The 6,256-nt window shown below is 36.0% G+C and overlaps 1 protein-coding gene across 2 annotated transcripts in view; it reads left to right on the forward strand.

Annotated features, from left to right (window-relative positions):
• The first annotated feature begins 2,697 nt into the window (after positions 1–2,697).
• pomt1 (protein-O-mannosyltransferase 1) overlaps positions 2,698–6,256 on the forward strand; it is a 70,561-nt gene continuing 67,002 nt past the window's right edge. Inside the window, exon 1 of one of the 2 annotated variants that reach the window (XM_057358704.1) lies at positions 2,698–2,858. The gene's annotated coding sequence lies outside the window, so the exon portion shown is untranslated. The remainder of the gene's footprint in view (positions 2,859–6,256) is intronic. The other variant, XM_057358696.1, reaches the window with a different exon arrangement.

Below are 6,256 nucleotides of genomic sequence, written 5' to 3' on the forward strand. Positions count from 1 at the left end.
CCAGGACAACCTGAAATATTCATATATATTATGATGTTTTTGACGATCAAATGTTGGTGAAGGATAAGATACCTGGCGAGCCACATGATGAGAGCCACGTGTGGCTCGCGAGCCATAGGTTCCAGACCACTGCCATATACTCTCTTTAATTTCCCCCTATAGTATTATCATTATTAAGTTTTGAATTATGATGTATGTAAAGCTGCTTTGCAACAATGAAAATTGTGAAAAGCGCTATATGAATAAAATATAATATTTTGCAGGTAATGTACTTGAATTCTTAGCTCATTGGTTAGGTCCACTTATACTCATAGTTTAAAAGTATTTGTATAATATATATGTATAGATATGTGTAAGTCAGGGATCTCTAACCCTGCTCAACCACCTTGATAAGATGGTTCAGGTGTGTTTGATTGGGGTCGGAACTGAAATCTTCTGGACAGAAGCTCTTCAGGGGTTATAGTTATATGTTAAATATGCAACATTGTGGTCATGTGAGACATTTAATTCCTTTGTGTCCCACATATAACAGAATGACAATAAAACTAAGCTGACTTGAAAGTGTACACTCTGTACTTTTCATACTTAAAGAAAAAAAGGTGGCCTCAAACGTCATATTATTCCCCACCAGTTTTCACATGTTAACCTGAATCAAACACATACACTGAAATAATACACTTTAATTTATTGTGATTAAATTTGAAAAAGGTTTCACAAATCTTGAGTGTGTCTGATGTTAAGGCGTTAAATTGAATTACATTCTGAATGCACTGAACTTTGAAAAAAAATTGCATAAAGGAATCTCAGCTTTATAAGTGTTATCAAAGGGGCTCACTAGCAAATATTGGTGCATAGGGTTTGACATATGAATAGTGATATTCATTTACTTTTTTTCTAAACAAACTTGGCTATAGAAATATGCAAGTGTATATGAAAATGTTTGGAGAAAGATGCAAATAAACTTGCACTCCATTAGCCTGATATTCTGATTATGGCCATGCCTTTCAGCGTTTAATAGGTCCATTTAAACAATACTTGATTTTTAATTATCTTGTAATCATATAGATGAAAAACTATATAGTTGTAGACTTCTTGCGCTCTCAAAAAACATTTTTCAGAATATATTTTAGAACAAATTTAAAAGCCTGGGCCCGTATTCTTAAAGCTTCTAAGAATCCTCTAAGAAAACTCTTAATTTAGCTTAAAAACTTCTACGTAGGAGTCTTAGTTTAAAAGTGATTCAGGACCAATCTGAGAGCAACTCTGAGCAAGGAAAAGACAAAAACTTTTATCTTAGTGAGGAGGCGGGGCTGACCCCGTTGCTATGTCTTTTGAAGACTGTGATTGGTTTGTTGGCCAAGAAGGAAAAAAGAGCGCTTTTAAGTATAGGGTCATTAGTTTGAAATTGCACATGTATTTTTTCCTGTTTTACCATACTCACACGCACGCAGGCACACACGCACAAACACACACACACGCACACACACACACACACACACATATATATATATATATATATATATATTGTGAAGAGTTTGGTTCCAAAATGAGATAACTCTGTTTTAAAAAAAATCAAAAATCATGTTTTTTTATTGTGCATTACAATTAATATCATTCAAACTGCAGTTGGTTTGTTTTGATAATAAACATTCCATAATAACTAAAAAATACAGCTAACTAACACAATAAAAGACAATAAAAACACGATAACATAATAAAAAACATGATTTTTGAATTTTTTTAAAAACAGAGTATCTCATTTTGGAACCAAAGTCTTCATATATATATATTTTTTTTATTTACCGTGCTGTTAATGTCAACGTATTTAATAGAAAATTAACAGTGACACAATAAGTTTCTGTAAGGGCTGTTTGTGTGATTAGATTGTGACCGTTGTGACAGAACCAAATCATCTCTGCTACATAGTTGTATTTCTCCAGTTGCTAAATATGTTAATGTGGTGATTTCTTCTATTTCTGGCGCCATGGCATCTCTGTGCTGTCTTGGAGATGTTAGCGTGTCTCTACGAGGATCGGTCACAAACATGAACCCTGCACGATCTAATGTGTTGTGTCTTATTAACTCACTGTCATTCAATTTAATTTAATTTTATAGTGCTTTTACAATTTGCATTGCATCAAAGCGGCTATACTAGGAAACCAAAACCAAGATAAACAAAAGTTGAACACACACAAAAACAATAAAAAAATTCTGATAAACCTTAAAAGTAGTATGGAAATTGTCATGCATTGCAACACATATCTTCTTACTTTTTGTGTTTCGTCCATTTTCTCCGCTGCTAAAGAAACTCTTAAGTCTCTTAAAAGTCCTCCTCGCAACTCCTAAAATTTTGGACCTTAAGAGCTCTTTTAAGGGTTAAGATGCTTTATGAATTACTTTTTCTTTACTAGGATCTTTTCTGTCATTTTAAGGGGAAACGCCCACATTTCTAAGAATTTTCTTAGAATTTTGTCACTAGGAGCAACTCTTTGCGCTAAGATTTTTCATGAATACGGGCCCTGGTCTCTGGCTTAATTTTGTTTGAGAGATACTGCCACACCAGTCGGTGGTAGTAAAGCTCCGTGGTCCAATGTGCATGCACAAAATGACTCGTTAACTCGTAATTTACGGGTTAACACGTCGTTTCAAACAACGCGTTACCACGCAATTACGCTTTAACACATTAAATTCCGTGTTAACGCGTAATACGAGTTAACGCCCTAGTTTCACACGTTTTGTCCCTGTTGGCCTTCCACGGGTCCACATTTCAGCTGCTACGTCACTCACATTTTTTCCAGTATGGCCTGGTTCTAAAATCCGAGTTTTTACAGAAATAAAAGTGGGATAACCTTTCACAGGTAAGAATATGTTGTTTTATTTATTACTTTAATATGACAAATTATAGTAAATTTTCAGTGGTGCGTTAGCTAACACGTGAATTTGGTATTGTGTTGAGCAATTGTAGTGTTGTGTTTATTACGATAATACTGCTACTAATACCAATAATAAGTATACGAATAACTGATTATGGACATATAACGCCTATGTAAGCACGTTACCGATTTATGTGATTACAGTTAGGTTAAGTGCAACTGTAATTACACAGCCAAGCTAGCAGGCTAACCGGGTAGCTGTATGCTAAAAACAGTAAAAATAAAATGTTTGATTTCACAACCTATAGTATTGGTTTATATAAACGTTTTTGAAACATAACGGAATAATGGTAATTTGAACACAGTTTAATGACACAAATCGGATAGATTATACTAACGTTATCTTTTTATTGTTTAAAACGATACTGCAGTGTTATTCCATCCTGTCATAGTGAAACCAAAAATAATAAATCTAACTATCGTTCTACCAGAGATGAAGAGGGAAGAACAGCTGGCAGGAGACAGTGTTGCCAACTCTTGCAAGACAAATAAGCAACTGCAGCTCCAAAAACAAGCCCAAAACAAGCCCAACATTATTACATTATTTATGATCATCAATGTAAATTATTATGAATTATGCATTATTAATGAACGAGCCTGGGTCATTTTAAACTGACACTACCCTGTTTGAAAAACACAAACAGTAAAAAGTTATTTTACAAAAGTTAATTGCAACAAAGCAAGAGGAAATCCAGTATAATCTCTAATCACATGTGAGCAGTATAGGCCTGGAGAGATGGAAAAGAAGATATAATGACCACTTAACGTAGCTGTAACAGCCACACATTTATAATAAAGTAAAACTGAACTATATGCATTGGATGTATACTTTTTAAAATTATACTATGCAATGATCAATACATTTATATAATACAATAAAAATGTTTGATGTTGACCTTATAGCCTAATAAAAAGGGTCATCCCTCCCTCCCCATCTTTGCTGCACTGTGATCAGATCTGAACACTTTTCGTTCATTTTCACATTTCATTCTAATCGTGACAGATGTAATACATTTAGTTTAGTTGGTAGGGGAAAGGAGGCGATAAATTTTAGGACAAATTACGCTATTCACACGTGCTTAGGCGTGAATAAGGTTGTGTAGCCAAACGCGTAGATCTACACTTTATAAAATGCTTTTTATCTTTAAGTGAGTATTTTATATTTTTAGTATGATATTTACCTCCGATTATCCAAAGAGCGCCGATGATTACGTGAAGAGACCACTGTAGCATTCTTGGCTTCTCTATGTTGTTTTACGTGCTTAGATCTGTTGTGTGACCTCCTGCGGCGCCGCGCAGACCAATCGGCGCGTGACATCATAGTACCGCGACAGTGATTCGACAGTAGACGTCTCTGTATGCTTTCAAATAGCTCTCGCGGTGCTGTTATCTTGTGCGCTGCCTCATGTAGTCCAATAAGCCTAGCTGTGGGCAGACAGTGTTAATGGGTTGAACAAAACAGCGACCATAGATGTAAAGAAACGAAGTTGCTTGTCAGATTCAGAGCAAGCTACCATATTTTTTTAAATAAGCCCCAAAACCCGCAACCCGCGACAAGTGATTTTTTAACGCGACTTGACAGAAAAAAAGCCCAAGGTCGCGTGTTATAAGCGGACTTGGCAACTATGGCAGGAGACGAAGTGATGATATATTAACAAAAAATAACCAGGATTATTACCACAAAAATAACCACGATTTTTGTCGTAATCGAGCAGCCCTACGTCCTAGGGAATACTTAAAACAGAGAAGTTGAAAATTGTTGTATCTTGTATTAAGGAAAAGGAGACGACGTTCCGTTTTATCACTTTACTTACTAAACGTAGCAACATATTACAGACACGTCCATTCAGTACAGCACTTTCACATACCCATACCAACTCTCTCTAACAGTGCCTTTAACACCCCATACCACCACTGATCTCTGCTGGTTATTCCTAGTTATAGCACCTCCCATTACCTATATAACATCCTTCCCCTTACTTTAAAGCTTCCTCTTAAGCCTTCCAAACATACATTTAGATATAACATTCCACAAAGCATGTTAACACAATATTTGATTATTTCACAAAGTTTTTAAGATATTCTGGTGCTTTTCTGTTCCTTCCTGAACGTCTTAAATCTCCTATCTGTGAACTCAGGTTGCTTTATCTCTTCAGTAGGGTTAAACTTGAAGTCTTGTTTGTGCAATTATAGATTCTGGTTCTGGTTCTGTGGTATCAGAGTCTACAGTCCTTTTAGAGGTGTTCCGATTGATTGGTCGCCGATCACAATCGCCGATAATCACTTTGGGAAGTATGATTGGCGGTCTCTATAAAGGCCGATCCAGAAAAGCCGATCAGATGATGCAAAATGTGGGAGACCTTTTTTTATGCTCTACGAACATGGCTTCACCGGTCTGGCAATTCTACAATGTGTGTGAAAAATATGAAGGTATTTTTGGTGCAAAACTACTGAGCACCTGTGAGAATGGAATTTGTAGTTGTAGAGGTCGGCCACACATGTGTATCAGTAAATTTGTAGTAAAAATTCGAAGTTGCAAACTTGTAGATTTTTTTTCTCTCCCGCAAACACAACACAACAGTTACACCTTCTTGAATCCTTCAGTGCAAGTGCACAAATCCAGTTCTACAAATCACAAAATGAGATACTCGTGCACTCACATTTTTTGCTACAAATGCTGCAGTAAATATGGTGCAAAACACATTCACACACCTGCACCAAAAGACGTGCGTTCACAGACGAGTTTTGCACATCCGCAAACAGTATGTGAATTCATGCAATGAGAGTTGAATGCTTGTCAAATATTTTCTCACAAATTAAAGGTTTTATTCTTGCACATTGTTCTAGCACAAACACAAGAGCATAACTACAACTGCTTGAATCTGCTGCTGCGAGTCTCTGACACAAGTTCGCACACACTCTCATTTTGCACCACATATCTGTGTGATATATGGTGCAAAGTGATTTGTGCATTTGCAGCCAAACGAGCTAGTTTTGGCCCCCAGCAGGTGGCGCCCTAACGCACAAGTGAAAAACTCTTCATCCTGAGCTGCTTTATTTTCCTGAAATCACTAATCGTAATAGAGTACAAGTGCCGAACCTAGACATCTGGGGGCCCTAAGCAAACCTTTTTGAAGGGCCCTTGTCATAATAGTTCAAACTAGATATAAACATAGCTGTAGACTATAAGAAATAAAACATATAAATCAATTAACACACTTAAACGAATAAAGACTGAAAGATAAAAAAACATTAAACAGACAGTAAGAACAATTAATTCTAAAATAAAGTTCACATTTTGTTTGACATGTAAATTATTATTT

The sequence above is a fragment of the Triplophysa rosa genome, linkage group LG2 (genome assembly GCF_024868665.1).
Source record: "Triplophysa rosa linkage group LG2, Trosa_1v2, whole genome shotgun sequence".
Classification (NCBI taxonomy): domain Eukaryota; kingdom Metazoa; phylum Chordata; class Actinopteri; order Cypriniformes; family Nemacheilidae; genus Triplophysa; species Triplophysa rosa.